Genomic DNA, 23,341 nt, shown 5'->3' with positions numbered 1-23,341 from the left:
GAGGTACACAAGTGACATGTGGCTTACTTTACAGGGTGCTAGGTAAACAACCAGGAATAATACTTTAGAGTATCATCAAGTTCCATGCTTGCAGCTTGGTTAAAATGATAAAACAGAATGCTGACAATTGTTACTACATTGTGGTCATGGAACCAGTTACAGGCCTACATTACCACCTGCTGATATTAACACATCAATGTGAGGCCATTAGCATTTACTTGATGTCTCTGATCCCAGCCAACGTGTCCCCAGCTCTTGGAGATAAACCCCAGCCACCAAAGTCGGCTGCTGACCTCTCTCTCTCTCTCTCTCTCTCTCTTAACAGTTTTGATCTTAAAATCTATTTTGTCTCATATAACTACTCCTGCTTGCTTTTGATTTCACTTGCATGAAATATTTTCCATTCTTTCACTTTCAGTCTCTGTGTGCCTTTACTTGTAGGCATAATACATTTGAGTATATTTTTTAAAGATTTATCCAGTCTGCATGTTTTAATTGGGGAATCTAGTCCATTTACATTCACTACATACACTATTATTTCCTTGGCCTTGCCATTTTTCCACACAAATTCCTATTGTTTATTTTGACTCTCCTTTGGTCTTTTAAGTAGTAGGTTTTCTATCCTTTTATGATGCTGATTGCCTTTCTCTGTTTCTGTATGTAGTACATTCTAAAGTATCATTTGTAAGACTGGCCAGGTGAGAATACATTCTTTAAATTTTTACTTGTCTTGGAATGTTTTTATTTCACCTTCATTTATGAATGAGAATTTTGCTAGATAAAGTATTCTGGATTGGCAGTTTTATCCTCCCAAAACTTTGAACTATTTCTTCATTCTCTCTTGGTCAGTAGGGTTTCTGTAGCAAAATCTGTCATCACCCTAATGGGGGTATGAACTACATGAAATATGTTCTATGTTAATAAAAATGAATATGATAGGCCCTCAGCTTCCCTTTTGAAATTTTATGATGCCCTCTGTATGTTTTGCATTTGAAATTTGACTACAATGTATCATGTTGAGGATCTTTTCTGATCAGGCTCACTTGGTCTATGTACTCCCTTTATTGGTTGTCTATATCTTCCTCCAAGTTGGGGATATTTTCTGCTATTATTTCATTAAAAAGTTTTTTAAAACATTTTTTCCATCCCTTCAGGAATTCCAAAGCCTTATTTATTGGACTGCTTGTGTCCCATATATCCTGAACACTATTTCATTCTTTCTAAAACTCTTTTTATTGTCTGACAGAGACATTTCAAAGACCTAACTTCTAGATCAAATATTTTTCTCTATTATCTATTGTTAAGGATTTACATTTCACTGTATTTTTGTTTGATTTATTTATTTGTTTTTAAGATTTACCTTTTTTTTTTTTAATACAGACTTACAGAGAGAGAGAGAGGAAGAGACAGGGAGGGATCTTCCACCACTGACTCACTCCTCAAATGGTCACAGTGCTAGCACTGTGTCAGGCCAAAGCCAGGAGCCATGAGTTTCATCTGGTCCTCCTATATGGATGCAGTTGCTTTCCCAGATGCATTGGCAGGGAGCTTGATTCTAAGTTGTGCAGCCAGGACATGAACCAGTGTCCTTATGGTATGCCAATATTGAAGGGAGTACATTAACACATTATGTCATAATGCCAACCCCTATTTATTTCTTCATTTCTAATATTCATTGGATTCTTTTTAGTACTTTTCTTTGTTGAATTTCTCATTCATGTCATGTACCAACATGGCAAATAATATCTTTTAACCACTTATCTGTATTCTCTTGTAGCTCTTTGAGTAATCTTACAATCATTCTTTAGAATTTTTTTCTCAGGCAGCTTGGCAAATCTCCCTTTCTTCATATTCTGATATTAATGAATTACTGAGTTCCTTTTGGAGGAATCCTATTGCCATGTTTATCCACATTTCCTGTTTCTATATTGACTTTTGCATATATTGGTGAGGGGTCATTGTTTCTATCCTTTCTAGATGACTTTTTATTGAAGTCCTTTTTCTGGAGATGTGCCTCTTCATATTGGTTTGGTAGACTTCTTTAGCTTTAGTTCCAGTTACATTTTTGTAGTATAGTTACCCTATGTCTTTATTTGCTAGTTGGTGGCAGCCACAGTAGAGATCTGGGCTGTTCCTATGGCTCAGTGTGGTCAACAAGATCCCTGTTACATGGATCTCAAGCTGTCTCCTGAGGGAAGGACTGGTGTGAAGAAATTCTCAGATATTGCTGGTGCTATGCTAGCCAGTATCCAAGTTAGGGGCTGGCATTGCATGATCAGCATTGGATCTAGGAGATGAGTGGTCTAAGAAGCCCCTAGCTATTGCCTGGATCCAAAGTTCCTGGAGTTGTACTATTGTTGAGTGAAAGAGGTAGGTCCTATAGATGCTGTCAGATAGGGTAACTGTATCTGGGAGAATGAACTTGGCTCTGTGACAGTAGGACAAGTTATCATAGGCCACTCTCCATGGGATGTGTTTTAGGCTGTGTTAGATGCAGAAAGCAACAAGTGAGCAGCAACACCCAAAGTCTGTCAGCTTCTTTGAGGAGTGGCTGGGGCCATGACCTCCACATTGTACCTGGGTAGATCACAGAAGTTCCTGGACTAGAGATCCCAGCAAGACTATCAATATGTTGTATTAAGCATAGCATGGAAACTCAGTTCCGAGTCTCAGTGATCTGAATATTGCTATAAAGCCCTGTCCACTATCCACGGGAGGAGCAGTAGTCATTGGGACAGCCTAGATGGGTATGGTACAGCACACCTGGCTAATGTTGGAGGGTGAAGGCTGGAGGCAACTAGATTTTAGTCTCCAGCCCTTCACTGTGCCAAAAAAAAAAAAAAAAGATTCACTAGAGTGGACCATTCTAGATAACCTCTATGGTGAAGACATGAAGACATGTACACCTTTCAGAGCAATCACATTGTTTGTATTTCTTACCCTTTCCCCACCATGAGATCATTCAGTGTGTGGCGTGTCCTGAGCTGCCACAGGCAGACTGTGTGAATGCACAGAAACTCTGATTGAGTCTCTGTGCGCACAGTCTCCAACCACATCTTGCAATGGTTTCAGTGGTCAAGGGGGGGGATTTGAAAGAAGTTGACCCCTAAATCTGATGTGGCAGGCACCCACTTCCAGAGACCTAGAGCTGGCTCTCCTAACTACCCTTGCTGCCACTGTTATCAAGGTACACAGAGCTGGGTGACCTAATGCACTGGGGTTGCTGTTGCCTTGTTGGGACTTGTTGGGCCTGTGAGACTCAGTCTGCCCTGGTAAAATGCAGGATTGTCCTTGTGGCCCCTGGAAAAAGACACATAAGGGCCCTGTCCCCCAGCACACAGTATGGACTCTGTGTCCATCATATCTGGCAGCTCTCTCATGATCTTAAACACAACTTTGGATTTTTGTAAGAATCATATTCTAGGATTGAACTGAAATGAAATGTGTGATCTAACCTAATATCATATACTTCATGAATGGCCGGGGAAAGATAATAGTTTGATGAGGTCAATTGTAATTCAGCATGTTTGACCATTCTCAAAATCTGTAAGACAGCCACAATACCAAAGATTCTGTTTGGCTATGTTCCCTTAGCTACTCAGACTTGTGAAAATTCATATTCTCATTTGAAATTCAAAATGTACAGCAATCATTTCTACTGGTTGTTTCTCCTATTTTCCAGGGAAACATATTCATTTTGAGTCTCTAAGCCTGACGTGGGTACTGTAGCAATATAATCTAACTCATGTGGTACTCCTATTAACTGCACACTATAGAGGTTAAGATCACAGACTGTGGGATCAGAGTTTTCTTTCTAATGCTTCCCAGTAGAGTGACAACAGGTAATTTAGTATTTTTAAGCCTGAATCTATCTACCTGTAAAATGGTATTAATATTATTTGCCTCATAAATTGGTTGTGAAGTCAAGAAAGACTAAATTATTGTGAGTGCTTTTTAGGTATTAAGCACTCACTAAATATAGCTATCCTTGTTATTATTATTTTAATATACAAACAAATCAACATCACTGAAGGCCCCATTGGAAGATGGATGCCTTTCAAATATTCCTGATATATTTCTGAGTTATTGACCTCTTTCTGTATAAAAAACAGATACCTCAGATTTTAACAAATGGGAACTGTTTTCAGAAATAATAATTTTAATGCATTATCTGTCGTTTGACTAAATTTTGTTTACAAAATTTCTATTGAGGGGTGAGCATTTGGTCTGGTATATAGGATGCCAGTCGGACTGCCTGCATCCCAATATTAGAGTGGCTGTGCTTGAGTCGTGGCTCTGGCTCCCAATCTCAACTTCTTACAGACACTGAAGTAGCAGGTTATGTCTCAATAACTTAGGTCTGTGCCACCACTGTGGAGGACATGAATTGAGGGCCCCTCTTGTGGATTCAACCTAGATCAGCCCAGGCTATTGGGAACATTTGGAGGGTTTCCAGCAGGTGGAAATCAATCTCATTTTCTCTATCTTTGTATGTCCTCTACTTCACACATTTCTGAAACACCAGGAACTTAAACTAGTAAGGAATATTTGGCTGAAAATAAATAAGATGAGAAAGAAAAACTGCATACATAATCCAGATCATGTTTTGGTAAAAATACAGGGACGCGTATTATATATCATGTATATTATTTATAGTATATAACATCAAAATTATTATATCAGATTAATATAAACATTAGCATACTACCAAGGAGGAGAGCTACTTATGATGAGATCAAGACAAACTATCCCTAGAAAGTTCATTCTACTCAAAGTGGCATATCTGGGGAGGAGTGTTTACGAATATGTCAGAGTTATTATTTCTCGTCAAGTAGAAGTAATAAAGACAATGAGATACTGGAAATTTAATTCATTTTTTTAACTTTTATTTAATGAATATAAATTTCCAAAGTACAGCTTATGGATTACAATGGCTCCCCCCCCCCCCCAACTTCCCTCCCACCGGCAACCCTCCCCTTTCCTGCTGGCTCTCCCCTTCCATTCACATCAAGATTCATTTTCAATTCTCTTTATATACAGAAGATCAGTTTAGTATATATTAAGTAAAGATTTCAACAGTTTGCCCCCACATATCAACACAAAGTGAAAAAATACTGTTGGAGTACTAGTTATAGCATTAAATAACAGTGTACAGCACATTAAAAACAGAGATCCTACATGACCCTGTTGGAATAAGATCAAAATCAGCGAACCCTAAAGGCTTCCATAGCCTTGGCAACTCATGACTAGAGCCTAGGGAGATTACTGACGCCATAAACAAGAGTGTCAAATTGTTAAATCAACAACAGGAGTCACTGTGTACTTATGTCGCATGTGGGATCTGTCCTTAATGTATTGTCCAATGTGAAGTGATGCTATAAGTAGTACTGAAACAGTATTTTTACACTTTGTGTCTCTGTGTGGGTGCAAACTGATGAAATCTTTACTTAGCATATACTGAATCGATCTTCTGTATATAAAGATAATTGAAAATAAAAAAAAAAAAACCTGGTGTTATATTGGAAATTTAATTCTAACAAGAATACTTCGGTAAACAAAATGAGTATAAGGAAAACCATCACACACAATACCACAGGCACGGGGACGACGCGAAGCGCGGGTAATGGCGCGAATTCACCCGCGAAATGCAGCGGAGACCGGGGGAAGGGTCGGGCCCGCGGGCGTCCGGACACCCCGCGCGCCCACCGCCCCGCGCGCCCACCGCCCCGACCCCGCGGCGGACGGCCGACCCACCCGCAAGGGTCTGTGAAGCTCCGCTCCGGGACGCGCGGGGTACCTGGAACAACGCGGCAGGTGCGGGCTGCTGGCGAGGATGGCGGGGAGCCGGGAGATACGGGGCGAGGCCGCCAGACCCCCGACTCGGCGCCGCCCCAGCCTGGGGCCGGGCCTCGGACGGACGCGGAGACGGAGAGAAAGAGCGGCGCCCACCGCACACGCCCCTCGCCGGCCGCCACCGCCGCGGGCCACCACGCACACCCTCTCCGCCGAACAGACCGCACTCGGGTGGCCTGACGCGCGGAGGAGAGGCACGGGCGAGGAAGCCGGCGGCGGCCCGGGGAGGCCCCTCCTCACGGCGGGGCGGCGGGCGGCGGGGCGGACCCCTGAGCAAGGTCCCCTTTGTGCCTCATGGCCAGCAGAACACTCCAGCCCGGCCATCGGCCCTGCGTTTGGGTGTGAACAGTTTGCTTTCACCAGGCAGTATCCAGTGGGGGCCACAATTTACAGTTTGTGGATACCAGTGGTGTCACCATCCCTGCACCCCCTGTTGTGTGGAGGGCAGGGAGGCTTTTCTGGAGGTCCCCTGAGGAGAGGAAGCCCAATTTGAAATCTGTGGACACCCCACTGAAGCTGAGCGCCCACAGCGAGGCAGGACTGGCATGCACGCTTCTGGAGCGCGGGAGACGCCCTGTTAACCTTGAAGTCAAATGGCTCTGATGTTTGAAGTGAAGAATCGCAGAAGAAATCAGAACCTATCTGGGGCTGAATGAAATTGGAAGTAGAACACAGTAGTGTTTGTGGGATATACCTAAAATATCTCTTACTCTGAAGTGGATGATTTTAAATGACGATGCTAGAAAAAAAGTTTTTCTAAAAAAGTTTAATACAGAATAAACACCAATAAAAATATATACTGAAATAGTTGTTTTCTTCTGATTAGTAAAATCGGCAGAACATCGACAAGATATTTTAGAGAAGGGAAAGAGAAAACAGCTGTACAGATCTATATAAGAAATGAAATTGAGAATTAGAAACCTTTGATAAAGGACATATTAGACTTATATAGGGCTACTATTAAATAGTTCCAAATGTATAATGAAGAAATAGTAGCAGAAACTCGTTCAAAAATTGAGGACAAAATGCTTACTAACTCATTTCTTGAGGAAATAACATTGATGCTAAAACATGACACAAGACACAGAACAAATATACTGGAATGTTTAAATAGTATGAAATCATCAACTTTTTTTAAATTAGAGAGTGCTTAACATGAAAGTACAACATAAACATGTAGGTTTTACCTGGGAGTGCAAGGTTGGTTCAACAATCAAGAATCTACCCAAGTGATTCATTATATTAACAGAATTAAAAGAATATTATATATATACACACACATATATATATAAAACATATGTAATTTAACACACATGCAGAAATTACATTTGACTAAATGCATCCATTCATGGAAAACCTTGAAAAAATAGTGAAACTTTTTAAATCTGTTTAAGACCTTTGGAAAACAACAAAACTAAAGCTGACATAATACTTACTATGAAAGACTGAAAGTACTGTGATGGCTGAGTGGTTAAGGCATTGGATTTGAAAGACTGAGTGATTTTCTTCTAAAGTCATAAAAAAAGAAAAATATATATACTTCCCCTGCTTGTAGGCAATGATTCACTTGAGATCTTTGCCAGTAGTATAAGGCAGGAAGATGAAAAAGAAATAGTTGACATTAGGCACTAAAATAATGCCCTTTTCACAGACAATATAATTTTTTGTGTATAAAAATCCCAAGTTCTCAACAAATTTCTTTTTCTCAGGTTATTTTTTAAACTTGGTGAAAAATTATATATCCCAAACAGAAAATATAACTGAAAAATCATTTAAAATGCCGTCAAAACCATGAAATGTTTAGAAATATATTTAAGAAAACTATGGATGATATATATCTATGCTGAAATAAACAATGTTGAAAGACATGAAAGATAATCCAAATCTATAGAAGGATGTTCCATGATACAGATATCAATAAGATGTCAATTCAGGCAAGATGGCGGAATAGGAAGGAAGCACACTATTAGTCTGGGGGAGAGACAGGTTAATAAAAGTGGAGATTCTGCAGGGTCAAGGAAGAGTAGGGGAAGAAACAGCAGAGGAAACTCTTCTGGAACTAGTGATTCACAGTGGACCTGCGTGGAGAGCGTGGGAGCCCAAGTTCGGGACACCAGCGGCAGACTCAACACACCAGCGCTGGAACGCGAGGTGAGCCGAACCTCAATAGCCCAAGACACCAGCGGGCAAGCGGAAACAGGAGACTAGAGGGAACGAGGCTTGAAACTCCGTGGGGAAAATTTCACCAGGCTAACTAGAAGAGAGAGAGAAAAAAAAAAGTGACCGATATGGACACGAGTTTCTCTCTCTCCGCTCACCCCTCAAAGGCGAGCAAGACAAAGAGCAGGCGCCATTTTGGACATACGTCATAAGCAGGGCGACCTCAGGTCTGCACTGGCCCTGAGCCTAGCAGAAAAACCTGACTCTGGGGGGAGGGGTGAAATAACAGGAGATTAGGATCTAACTTGGCAACCCAGTGGGAGACTGCAGGAGAATTGGAGCCCACACTGAGGGCAGCACAGATTCCCCGTGTGGTCCATGGGAAAGAGCTTCCAATCTCTGGCTCCTGTGGGTATATCATTTGCCTGCTAACTACCTCCAATTACGTTCAGCTGTGCGGAATTACTTCCCTTTTGAATCAAAAAAAGAAAGACAGAAAGAGAGATTTACCACACCTAACCTGGGAGTGTCATCTTTGACACACCCTCAACCCTGAGGAACCAAACACAGCTCTCAGTCCACACTCATCTCAAGCCTCTAAGGCTCCACTGAAAGCAGACAGTCCACTTAATATAGAGCCATAATGTAACAAGAAAAAACACCACAGTGAAGAAACCAAATATCTCCAACATGCCAAACAACAAATGCAAAAACCGAGGTAACAAGAACAAGGAAGACACTATGATGCCTCCAAATGAAAAAGACACCCCAACTCAAGATTATGAAGATAATGAGATAGAAGAAATGCAAGAAGCGGATCTCAAAAAATTGATAAGAACATTAACAAGTTCTCAAAAACAAATTCTTGAACTACAGAAATCCTTAATGGACAAGATAGAAAATCTCTCTCGTGAAAATGAAATATTAAGCAGGAATCAAAATGAAATGAAACAACTAGTGGAACATGAAACTTTGATAGTGACAAAAAACACAATGAAATGAATAACTCAATAGATCAAATGACAAACACATTAGAGAGCCTTAAAAACAGAATGGGCGAAGCAGAAGAGAGAATATCAGACTTAGAAGACAGAGAACAGGAAAGGAAACAGGCAAACCAAAGAAAAGAAGAAGAAATTAGAAATCTAAAAAATATTGTCGGGAATCTACAGGATACTATTAAAAAACCCAACATTCGGGTTCTAGGAGTTCCTGAAGGCATGGAAAGGGAGAAAGGATTAGAAGGCATTTTCAGTGACATACTAGCAGAAAATTTCCCAGGTTTGGAGAAGGACAGAGACATCTTAGTACAGGAACCCCTGTATAGAACCCCTAATAAACATGACCAAAAGAGATCCTCACCATGACATGTTGTAATCAAACTCACCACAGTAAAACATAAAGAAAAGATCCTAAAATGTGCAAGAGAGAAACGCCAGATTACTCTTAGAGGATCTCCAATTAGACTCACAGCAGACTTCTCATCAGAAACCCTGCAAGCTAGAAGGGAATGGTGAGACATAGCCCAGGTACTAAGAGAGAAAAACTGCCAGCCGAGGATATTCTATCCTGCAAAACTCTCATTTGTGAATGAAGGTGAAAGAAAGACTTTTCATAGCAAACAGAAATTGAAAGAATTTGTTGCCACTCATCCTGCCCTGCAAAAGATGCTTAAAGATGTGTTACACACAGAAACACAGAAACATGGTCACCAATATGAAAGAAGGCAAAGGAAGGAAACCTCACAGCAAAAGATTACAGGAAGCTCAATTTCTCTTTGACATAGAATTAAACTCTGATGCTCTGTTAAAGCAATGTGTTCAAGTAATCTATTATGTTCTCCTGATGTCTGTTAAATTCTAATTGTTCAAAAACAGCTGAATTTTTATTAAGAGCTATGGGTTATTTAAAGATGTGCTTATTTTCCAAGATTCGAATAATCACCTTGTAACAATGATCAAATTTGGTCTATGTTATGTCATGATTTTAAGGAATCTTACTTCAACCAGATATTTTGGATTTTGAGCCTTCTTGGCATTCTTGACAGGCATTCAAAAAATCAAAGTTTCAAACAATCTGGACTCTAAAATTTCCAGTAAATCTTGGACTTTGGTTTTTCCAGTTTGGGCCCAACTGAAAAAAATCGAAGGACCTATGTCTCTCATCTTATAGAGACACCAACCAATCAGGCTATTTGGATTATATTAGAAGTACTGTCAAGATGTGATGTGGTACCAAACTTTAAGTTTCTATAATGGAAAATGCTATTAATACAAATGTTTGAGGATTAAAAAGTCTAATGATCTTGTGTTACTAGACATGATAGTTATCTTAATGAGAAAGCCCCAGAGGCCTAAAGGGTTAAATACTTGTAAAATCCAACAGGTGCTTTCAAAAATACTGTGAAGTAAGCAAGTGCCTCTTGTTGGTTGATGAGTTTATAATTTTAAACATGGCGACTTAAAGCCTTTTGTCATACACAGTTATATATGATTTGCTGCTCATAAAACTAAAGCATTGTTGGTTCTGTGTGTAGCTGTCCTCCTATAGGTTCCTATGGACTTTTTCCAGCCACTTTTATTGCATTCAGTAATTTGGGATGGCTCTGTAAACAGATGAAGCCAATAATGTATTAACAGTACCAACTGAGAGAAAGTATGGTTAACTGAGGTTACTAAAAACAAAAAGCAATTCAAATCAATTGGCAATCTACAAAAAGAGTTAAAGATTTTAAAAGCTATTATTAAAATTGCTATATTGGTCTACTATGCTATGTTATATGTGTGTACATATTGTATGTCCACATGGGGAAATTTTATTAAGAGTTTTATTTTAAATGGCTTATAGATAAGATTGTCCATAAATTTAAGCTGCTAAAATCAATCAAAGATACATTTTAATTTGTGTGACCTGAATCTGTGTATCATATGTTTTAAGCTTGTTGGTAGAAAGAAACTAAAAACATTTTATATGGTTGTGCTTAAGTTTACTGGTTAAACAAACTACACCATGTTAGATATTTAAGAGGTGTTTTCAAATACATGATTCTTAAAATTTATAGAAGGCATTGGACCTTCTAAATGTTTTCTTAAGTTGTTATCTAATGGTTGAAACTGTTTGCTAAGTATTCATGTGATATTGCTATTGTCAGCAAGTGATCTAGGACTTGCTCCCTCATTTCTCTATTCTAAGCCCAACTTGTTCTTTTATTTCTCTATTCTCTTCAAGGTAGGAAACTAATTCTATTATGAAGGAATCTGTAGGACGCACAATTTAATCTTTAGACCTTATAAAAGAGATGGCTAACATTTTTCTGTAATAGCATAGCCAAAATAAGAACTTAAATAATAATCTCATAGCTAGATTCACTTCGCCATCAGCGAAGTATACAGTAAGTAGAAAAAACCTCCCTTTCAGACCAAAGGGAAAGAAAGTTTTAAAGTGAGAATATAATTTTCCTCATGGGCATTGTCTACCTTAGAAAAACTACTACAGAACATGCCTGTGACTATAGACTTGTAGTTCAGGCCACCGAAGATTAGAGATGGGACATGGGCACTCCCTTGACTTGCATCCTCTGGTCTGCTTTAACACAAACCAGGAGGAAAACAAAGCTCGGCATCAGAAGCAATGGGTGGCAGGCCTATTAATGGCTGATCTGTACAGTGATCTGCCCTCAAGGAGACCCAACAGGCCAGTCCACTGCAGTGGCTTTCAATGTGGTAAGCCTGGGCTTCAGCAGAAGTCAGCTTGTGAAGAGCCCTGGCAGCTCTGCCAAGAGTTGGATCACTGGAAATGGACCTGCCTTGGAGTTGAAGGATGCCCAGGTCAGAGCCACAGATCTTATTGGCTCTAAGCTGAAAAGTCCTTCACTCAGCCCAACTTCCAAAGTGACCACTGCAGCTGAGGGGACAGCCAAGTAGGGTCAGCAACATTGCAGGCAGAACTGTAAATTTCTTGTTAGTGATGCCACCTGCCTTTACCTGGCCAGCTCTCCTCCCAGGCCAGCCAAGTAATGAAAGTCAACAGAGTGCCTTCCCCTAGGATATACCCCATGTGAAGAGATAGATAGGTCTGGGCCTCTTAACTTACAAGGCCTAAAGCCCAACAGATTATTATCAAGCCCCTTCTATCAGGTTCTATTTGCCTCTAAATCAGAAAACTTAATTGTAGCTTAGACAGCACCTTTCTTAGCTCCTCTAATAATGACTCTGTCCTTTGTTCTAGACCCTGTCTAGCGCACTTGGGCCCCATTCCTTTGTAATCATAACCTCTACCACCAATGGCTCTATTCCCAACCTGTGTGTACTGATGATCCTCTTCCCCACTTAATGCTGTATAATTGTTCAAACCTGGTAAATGCCACTCTTAGGATCATTGGTTACTATCCTCACTCTGTCTTTTATGACCTTGTCTAAATATGATCAGAGTCGGCAAACTTGGAAGGCTTCCATAGCCTTGGCAACTCATGACGACAGCCTAGGGTGGTTACTGGCGCCATAAACTAGAGTGTCAATTTGTTGGGTCAACAACAGGAGCCACTGTGCACTTGCTCCTCATGTGGGATCTCTGTCCTTAATGTGCTGTACATTTTTATTTAATGCTATAACTAGTACTCAAACAGTATGTTTCACTTTGTGTTTCTATGTGGGTGCAAACTGTTGAAATCTTTATACTAAATTGATCTTCTGTATATAAAGAGAATTGGAAATGAATCTAGATGCAAATGGAAAGGGAGAGGGAGCGGGAGAGGGGAGGGTTGCGGGTGGGAGTGAAGTTATGGGAGGGGGAAGCCATTGTAATCCATAAGCTGTACACTGGAAATTTATATTCATTAAATAAAAGTTAAAAAAAATGGTAAAAAAAATATGTCAATTCCACCCAAATTCATCTGTGGATTAAATGCATCTCACATCTCAGTATCTGGATTTGAGACCCAGCTTCACTGCAGATTACAGCTGGATGCTAAGGAGCTCCCTGGAGGCAGCAGATGCTGGCTTTAGTAGTTGGGAGCTGGATTCATGTGGGAGAAGAGGACTGAGTTTCCAGCTTCTGGTTTAGGCCAGGGCCAGCCCTCACTGTCGCAGGCATTTAGGGTGTTACTCAGTGAATTGGAGTACTCTTTCTCTCTCTTTTTCTCTCCCTCTCCCTCTCAAATAAGGTAGTACATATTTTAATTAAAAAAGAAATAGGCAAAGGACTTGAACAATCAAATGTATGAAACAATTCTCAATATCCATTGTAACCAGAAAATGGCAGATTAAGACCATAATAAAATTCCACTTTAAAATAAATATAATATGTAAAATTAAACCATGGACAACATCAAGCGTTGGCATGATGTGTAGTTATCAACATCTCATAATGCTCATAAAAAACTACTGTCAAGCAATTTTACTCATAAATATTTACCCCAAGGAAAGAAAACATTACTAAAAATAGACTTACAGGTAACTCCAAATCAACAAGAACCTAGTGATCCTTCTGGAAGGGAATGTATAAACAAATTGACATCAGTTTTATACAAAGATACACACAATATGGATGAATCTCAAAAACACACTAAGAAAAGTATGCCAGAAATGAAGTAATACATACAGGGTGAGTCCATTTATTTGATGTTGGTGTCTATTGGCTGTACTGAGCTAAGATGACAGAAATAAGACAAATGGCTAAGGATTGGTAGAGCTCTTAGACAACCATTTTGAATGATGAAAAGGCTCATAATGCTATACATTATAATGTGTCCAGGCAATTGTATATAAGTTACACTTCAATAAAGTTGACACAAATCTATAAAATGGAACATTCTGTTTTAGAGTATCAGTCTTTGATTTTTGAGATAATTCATGAGCATTGAGCTCATCCTATTCTACAATGAGCTTCAGTTATGCTACTATAAGTTATTAAAAGCATTCATAGGGGTGGGCGCCGTGGCTCACTTGGTTAATCCTCCACCTGCAGTGCCAGTGTCCCATATGGGCACTGGTTTCTAGTCCCAGTTGCTCCTCTTCCAGTCCAGCTCTCTGCTTTGGCCCAGGAAGGCAGTGGAGGATGGCCCAGGTGCTTGGGCCCCTGTACCCACATGGGAGACCCAGAAGAATCTTCTGGCTCATGGCTTTGGATCGGTGTAGCTCCATCCATGGTGGCCATTTGGGCAGTGAACAAACAAAAGAAAGACCTTTTTCTCTGTCTCTCTCTCACTAACTCTGTCAAGTAAATAAATTTTAAAAAAAATTTAAAAAGCATTCATAATATTTGGGTAATACTGTGTTTTTCAAAACTGCTAGAATTAATAGATGTGGTTAAACTCAAGTTTCTTGACATGTAACTGACATTTGAGAAACAAGAAATTCTTGTAACTGGCTAAAGGGGACACAAACAAAAGGTCACAGGAAATGAAATATTCTGCCAAATAGCATTAAGAAATTTGGGAAAGTATGGCAGGTTTTGGAATATATCACTCATTTATCAGCAAGTGGTTATTTAGCACAAATAATATAGACATTTTAGCTTAAAAAGGCCAAAGCCTATACTTGAGAAACACATAGTTTAATATAGAAAAGATGTATTCAATAAAGATTTTTAAATTAGAAATAAAATTACACATGAGTGAATATTGCATCAGTTAAAAGGACATACATAACACTGGAAATCATAGTCTTTTGCTATTTCTGCCAAAGTATCACAAGAATAACTATGACAGAGCCTGGCAGACACATGGATGCAGTAAAAAAGTAATAGGTGATGTTACTGAAACAAACAAGACTTGTCTATATCAGGAAAGGAATATCTACATACTCAAGTTATCTATCTGTGTCTTTCCAGAAAAGACAAATTATTTTATATTACATATTATAATATGTATGATTTATTCCAGAAAAGACAGATTTCAAAGAGAGCAATCTTTTATTTCTGCAACACTACACAATACTATATCTACCAATTTTTGAGTCCATAAATTTTGACATTGCTGATGTGTTTCACTTGTTGTCACATTAATTTATGTTATAAATTAATATTTCCACAAGCAAAAGGAAGATACATTCCTCTCTTAACCTCATTTATACTGTATTAAATTTTTCATATTTAGCCTTAGAGCACACAAAAATGGGTGAAGATCTTGTGTTAACTGTAAATTGATTCCAATAATGGAATTCTCTTTCTGCATTCCTTCTTTGGGTTTAGAATTTACACCTTCTTCCATTTAGGGATTATTATCCTACCACTTTATTATGGCCGCATATACACAGTGAACTTATTTAAATGCACAGAAATTAGATAGGTGCTTCATAACATGGGAAACCCAAAATCAATAAGCATATGGATCTTAAGCAATACAAATATTAAAGGAAATGCCAAACAAAACCATAATCACTTGTAAACCCCAAATCACCTAATTCCCTCATTTCACAAAATGAAGAAAAAATATCATGTGCACAGAGCTACAGACTAAATTACCAATTGAAGCCTGAAACACTAATCTGGTTTCTGTCCAATCATGATTCTCTCTAGCCATGTTGACTTTCTTGTTGTCTTAATAGAAGAAGAATATATGTAAGTCATCAATGCATGCACCAAAAGAAAGCAATAGACTTGGCCCAAATATGTGCTGACATATTACAAATAAATAAACTTGTGAGAGATACTATATAGGATCCTTCATGCCTACAGCTCCATGCCCTCATCACTCGAATGTTCTCTTTGATTTACTTCTCACTGAAACCCTTGGCCAGCAACTAGAACAGTGTCTTTTGACTTGCAAAAGTCTAACAATTTGCTCTGGTTGATACATATAGAGTTGGACAGTGAGAGAGAGACAAACAGAAAGGTCTTCCTTCCATTGGTTCACTCCCCAAATGGCCGCTATGGCTGACGCTGCACCAAACCGAAGCCAGGAGCCAGGTGCTTCCTCCTGGTCTCCCATGCAGGTGCAGGGGCCCAAACACTTGGGCCATCCTCCACTGCCTTCCCAGGCCACAGCAGAGAGCTGGACTGGAAGAGGAGCAACCGAGACTAGAACCTGGCACCCATATGGGATGCATTTTGACAAAACCTAGCATTTCCAAATATTCCCGTTTGCAGACACCAGCATTAGTTCAAGGCATACATCAAAGACTTGGGAAAACATTCAGAATTCAGGAGAGAAAAATAATGTTGGTATACCAGAGAAACTAGCTAAGTTATAATTGAAAGACATAATCGATAAAGGTAATAAGGAAGAGTTCAATTAGGATAAAATAAGCAAAAACCTTAAAGAAAACAAGTAATGCCCTATAAGGTTGAGCAAAGGCTTCATTGAGTATGTTGGACATCAACAAGAATTTCATCGTATTCAACTTTCTCAGAAGTGTTTTTACCTATTCTGTGGTTTGCTTTCTCTCTTCTTGTAAATTTATTTTTCTTTTTTAACGAATACATTTCATGTCCTCTTCCTTTGATAAATTCTGTTAGATCAAAAAGTATGGCGAACAATGTCATCAAACTTTTCCCTTGTGTTTTTTAAGTGAGAATTTTATGCTTGTAGCTCTATATTGTAGTAGTATATTTTGAGTTAACTTTGTGCATAGTATGAGATAAAGTTACAACTTCTCATTTTCATCTTTTATTTTGATATATTCAAAAAATACAGAAAAACATTTTAAAGAGTTTAATGAATTTACATATATTTTATTTTTAAGCATTTTATCACATGAGCTTCATATGTAAACATTACACAAGCACACACATATGTTTTTGAAAGCAGGATAGGTTGCATTAATATCACATAATATGAATTTATGACAGAGAGATTAAAAATCAGGAAGAAAAGGGTATATTTGTTGGTAAATGGGATAATTTATTGGCAACAACGTTTACAAATATCTATACACCAAATAATAAAGTACAGCCCAGCATATTTGTGCAAACTTATGCAAATGAAAGAAAATATGTGGTATGTATCTTTTTGTGTCTGGCTCACTTCATTTAGTATAAAATCTTCAATTCCACTCATTTTATTGTAAATGTCAGTATTTCATTCCTTTTATAGCTGAGTAGTATTCCATTGTGTATACATATCACATTTTCTTATTCATTTATCCATTGATGAATATATAATTTTATTATATATCTTTAATATCACGAAAAGTGCAGCAATGAATATGGGAATGCAGGTATCCTTTGCAACAGTTGGCTTCATTTCTTTTGAATATATTCCCAGAAGTGGGATAGCTGGATCATATGGTAGATATATTTTTAGTTTCTTGGGTAACCTCCCTACTGTTTTCCATAAAGGCTGTACTTTTTTGCATTCTTATCAGTTGTGTATTGTGGTACCATCTTCTTCATATTTCCAGCAGCAATCGCTATTTTTGACTTTTTAACAATAGCCATTCAATATATAATTGTGGCTTTTATTGTCATTTCTCTGATGGTTAATGATACTAAACATTTCTTCAAGTGTTTTTGGGTATTGGTATTTCTTCTTTGGAAAAAATGTCTGTCCATAGCATTTGACCATAACTTAATTAATTATTTTGCTTGGTTGCTGTACTTCTTGATCTTCTATATATTCTGCATTTTTTTTTACCTAGAAGCCTTTTATGTAAGGTATACACATTTCATGCATTTCTTATATACAAATTCAGGAACATTGTGATTCTTTTTCACCTTACCTTCCCACTCACCTGTACTCCCACACTTCTTTGTCCACCCTCTCCTATTCACATTCTTATTTTTAACTAAGATCTATTTTAAATTAACTTTATACACTTAAGATTAACCCTACACTAAGTAGAAAGCTCAACAAATAGTTTGAAAGTTCCTCAACAGTCAAGACAAAGGCTGTTCAAAGTCATTAAATCTCAAAGTATCAATTTCATGTCTATAGATTACATTTTAGGTACTATATTAGTTAACGCAGATCAGGGAGAACATATGGTATTTTTCTTTTGGGGACTGGCTTATTTCACTAAGTATAGATAGTATTTTCCAGTTGTATCCATTTTGTTGCAAACAACAGGGTTTTATTTTTTACCACTGTGTACTATTCCATGGTGTACATATACCATAATTTCATTATCCAGTCTCCAATTGAAGGACATCTGGGTTGATTTCACAATTTAGCTATTATGAATTGAGCTGCAGTAAACATGGGGGTACAGATAGCTCTTTTATATGTTGATTTCATTTCCTTTGAGTAAATTCCTAGGAGTGGGAAGACTGGGTCATGTGGTAAACCTATATCCAGATTTCTCTATATTGTCTTCCACAAAGGCAGAACCAGTTTATAGTCCCACCAACAGTGGATTAGGGTACTTTTCCCTACATCCTTGCCACCATTTGTGGATTGCTAATTTCTGTATGAAAGCCATTTTAATGGTAGTGAGGTGAAACCTCATTGGAGCTTTGATTCATGTTTCCCTGATGGCTAGTGATCCTGAGCATCTTTTCAAGTGTCTGTTGCCCATTTGGATTTCCTCTTTTGAAAAATTCCTGTTCAAGTCCTTTGCCCATTTCTTGACTGGATTGTTCATTTTGATGTTGCTGAGTTTCTTGAGCTCTCTATAAATTTTGGTTATTAATGCTTTATCAGTTGCATAGTTTGCAAATATTTTCTCCCATTCTGTTGGTTGCCTCTTCACTGTGCTCAGTGTTTTTTTGCAGTGCAGAAGAAAAAAACAACTGTGTTTTTGTCAGTACCAGGCTGCTTTGATGATAACTGACCTGTAGTATATCTTGAAATCTGGTATTTTCATGCCTCTGACTTTGTATTTGTTGTATAAGATTGCTTTAGCTATTTGGAATCTTCTGTGCTTCAATATTAGTTTCAGCATTGTTTTTTTTTTCCAGATCTGAGAAGAATGTCATGGGTATTTTGATTGGCATTGCATTGAATCTGTAAATTGCTTTCAGTAGTATGGACATTTGGATATTGATTATTCCAATTCATGAACATGGAAGACTTTTCCATTTTTGTTTATTCTATTTCTTTCTTTAATGTTTTTTAATTTTCATCATGGAGATATCTGATATTCTTGGTTGAATTTATTCCAAGGTATTTAACATTTTTGTAGCTATTGTGAATGGGATTGATCTTAGAAATTCTTTCTCAGCCATGGCATTGGCTGTGTATACAAATACTATTAATTTCTATGTGTTAATTTTATATGCTGAAACTTTACCAAACTCTTTTATGAGTTCCAGTTGTCTCTTGATGGAGTCCTTTGCACCCCCTATATATAGAATCATGTCACCTGCAAACAGGAATGCTTTGAATTCCTCCTTCCCAATTTGTAGCCCTTTGATTTCTTTTTCTTGTCTAATGCCTCTGGCTAAAACTTCCAGAACTATATTGAATAGCAAAGGTGAGAGTGGGCATCCATATCAGTTCCAGATTTTAGTGGGAATTCTTCAATATTCTCCCTATTCAATAAGATACTGGCCATGGGTTTGTCATAAATTGCCATATTATATTGAGGAATGTCCATTCTATACCCAATTTGCTTAAGGTTTTCATCATGAAAGGATGTTGAATTTTATCAAATGTGTCTCTGAATCTATTGAGAGAATCATGTTTCTTTTTCCCTTCAGTCTGTTAATGTGATGTATCATATTGATTAATTTGTGAATGTTGGATCACCCCTGCATCCCAGGGATAAATCCCACTTGGTCTGGGTGAATAATCTTTCTGATGTGTTGTAGGATTTGATTGACTAGTATTTTGTTGAGCATTTTTGCATCTATGTTTATCAGGGAAACTGGTTTACAGTTCTTTTTCTCTGTTTTACCTTTTTCTGGTTTAGGAATTAAAGTGATGCTGGCTCCGTAGAAGGAGTTTTTCAGGATTCCTTCCCTTTCAAATGTTTTGAGTAGCTTGAGAAGAATTAGAGTTAATTCTTTTTTAAATGTCTAGTAGAAATCTGCAGTGAAGCCATCCAGTCCTTTGCTTTCTTTATGTTGGGATGGTCTTTGTAACTGACTCAATGATTATTGGTTTGTTTAGTTCTTCTATGTCTTCATGGCTCAATTTTGGTAGCCTGTATGTGTCCAGAAATCTATCCATTTCTGCTAGGTTTCTCTAATGTCTGATGATTATTTTTAATCCCGTGGTATCACGATGTATGAGTCTAAGAATTTGATTTGGGTTATTACATATTTGGCATTTAGTTTATTAGAATATTTTTTGCCAATTTCCTCCTATTATTAAACGATGGGTATTGAAGTTTCCTACAAATATTGTTGTGGTCAGTTTCTTCCTTCAATTATATCATTGTGTTTTGTATATTGTGTGTATTTTGCATATTTTGTAATACTGATGTTTATTGTACAAATGTTTTTATTAGTTATATTATTAACTAGTTGGCCCATTTAAAACAATGTCCCTTTTGTCTATTATCAAGTTTAAAAATTTTGGTTTATTCATTTGAGAGAAAAAGTGTTTCCATCACCTGGTTTACTCACCAAATTTCTGGAATTGCTGGGGGGCTGATGCCAGGAGCAAATATCTCAATCCAGAGTTTCTACAAGGGTGGGAGGAACTCCATGACCTGAGCTGTCAACATTGCCTCACAATGTCTGCATTAGCAGAAAACCAATATCAGAAACTGGGACCTGGGGTAAAACTCAGGTGTGCAGTCACAGGACATGGACATCCTAACATCTTAACCACTAGGTCAAACAGCCACTCCTCATGTCACTGTTTTTTTTTTTTTAAAAATTATTTATTTATTTATTTTATTTGAAAGTCAGAGTTACAGAGAGAGAGGAGAGGCAGAGAGAGAGAGATAGGTCTTCCATCTGATGGTTCACTCCCCAATTGGCTGCAATGGCCAGACCTGTGTTGATCTGAAGCCAGGAGCCAGGAGCTTCATCTGGGTCTCCCATGTGGGTGCAGGGGCCCAAGCACTAGGGCCATCTTCTATTGCTTTCCCAGGCCATAGCAGAGAGCTGGATCAGAAGGGGAGTAGCAGGGACTAGAATCGGCACCCATATGGGATGCCAGCACTTCAAGCCTGGGCGTTAACACACTGTGCCACAGCACCGGCCCTATGTCACTGTTTTTGACATAAAAGTTATACCAATGTACATTAAATTTATCAGTTTCACTTGAATAACAAATTAAAAGATCTGTGCTTCTTTATGACTCTTCCTTCCATCACTTTATGTTACTGATTAGAGCTTTATCCATTATAAACATATTAAAATAGGTTTCTGCTTATTTGTATGAATTTATATTTCAATACTTGAAAGAAAAAAAGATAAAGTGATGCATTAAAGTTTCCAAAGTATATACTTTACCCATGGCTATATATTTGGCCTTTAGTGGATGCCTTTCTAACTTTATATTGTATTGAGTTACTGTCCGGCATCCTTTCATTCAACCTTTCTAACTCCCTTTGACATTTCTTGTATGGCAATTCCAGTGCTAATTAGTTGTTTTGACTTTGTTTATCTGAGATCATCTCAATAACTCCACCTTCATTTAAAAATATTATTTTATTTATATGAGAGGCAAGCAGGTGACTGAAACAGAGACAGAGATCTTCCATCCACTGGTTCACTCTACAAATGCCTGTAACAGCTGGTGTGGGGCCAAGCCAGTCAAGAGGAGGGATTCAATCCTGTTCTGCCACATGAATGCAGGGACTCAACTACCTGCACCATAAACTGCTGCCTGCTAGGGAGTGTATTCACAGGAAGCTGGAATTGAGAGCAGATTCAAGACTCAAAGCTAAACACTCTGACATAGTTGTCCCAAATGGAGTTTTAACTACTACTCCAAGTGCCTGCCCATTTCTTCATTATTGAAGGATATTTTTGTGTACTATTAAGCTCAAGAATTTATATTTGGTTTCTTAGTTTATAATTTGCATATCTTAGTTATTTCTTATTTTATTCATATATTACTTTCCTGATTTCTTGGTACTTTGCTCAGTTTTCACTTTTGCATTTGGCAAATTGTGTGTCATCAAGACAGTTGTTTTAAAGTCTTTGCTACAAAGCCATCAGCCTCTATTTCTTCAGAAATGGTTTCTCAAATCTGTTTTCATCCTTATACTGATGTATAAGTTAACATTTTTAATATTACTTAACACTGGTATGTAATAACTTTGGAATATTTTGTCTTTTATACTAGTTGGTCTGACAGGTTTTATGTTTACAACATTTAAAAGTATCAAACACTTGAGACAATCAAATTTACTTAAAATCCTGAAAAAATGAGAATATGGAGTTAATATTCAGAGAAGCATTTTTATAATCCAAATTACCAAATGTATGTTTTTGAGAGTTTTCTCCAAAATATACTCTGTTGTATTTTTAATATATATTTTTAGGAGATACCAATTTTAGCATTTCCCATATTTACTTGTTTTGTAGATGTTATATGCATACATGTACACACCCCTTGAAATATGAATTTAATATCACATAACCTGGAATTCTCTGTATCAGTCAACTAGTTGTTTCTCTGATTTCCTATGCAGGTACAGCCACAAGAAGCTCATTGCTTCTCATTTTAGAAACATGAACAGGGGCCAGCACTGTGGCTCACTTGGTTGATTTTCTGCATGCAGTGCTGGCATCCCATATGGACGCTGGGTTGTAGTCTCTGTTGCTCCTCTTCTCATCCAGCTCTCTGCTGTGGCCTGGGAGGGCAGTGGAGGATGGCTCAAGTGCTTGGGCCCCTGCACCTGCATGGGAGACCAGGAGGAGATGCCTGGCTCCTGGCTTTGGATGGGTGCAGCACCAGCCTTGGCAGCCATTTGGGGAGTGAACCAATGAAGGGAAGATCTTTCTCTCTGTCTCTCTCTCTCACTGTCTAACTCTACCAGTCAAAAAAAAAAAAAAAAAAAAAAGAAAGAAACATAAACAGACTAAGCCTGAGTTTCAGCCCTGATTCTTTAATAAAATATATAGAGAGTTTTTATCAGTAGATATCATTATGAAGAATATTTTTTTTTATTTTTTATTTTTTTTAACTTTTATTTAATGAATATAAATTTCCAGTGTACAGCTTATGGATTACAATGGCTTCCCCCTCCCATAACTTCACTCCCACCCGCAACACTCCCCTCTCCCGCTCCCTCTCCCCTTCCATTTGCATCAAGATTCATTTTCAATTCTCTTTATATACAGAAGATCAATTTAGTATAAAGATTTCAATAGTTTGCACCCACATAGAAACACAAAGTGAAACATACTGTTTGAGTACTAGTTATAGCATTAAATCACAATGTACAGCACATTAAGGACAGAGATCCCACATGAGGAGCAAGTGCACAGTGGCTCCTGTTGTTGACCCAACAAATTGACACTCTAGTTTATGGCGCCAGTAACCACCCTA

This window comes from Lepus europaeus, chromosome 14 (genome assembly GCF_033115175.1).
Source record: "Lepus europaeus isolate LE1 chromosome 14, mLepTim1.pri, whole genome shotgun sequence".
Lineage (NCBI taxonomy): Eukaryota > Metazoa > Chordata > Mammalia > Lagomorpha > Leporidae > Lepus > Lepus europaeus.
The sequence above is the reverse complement of the archived record's forward strand: the minus strand, read 5'-3'. Positions refer to the sequence as shown.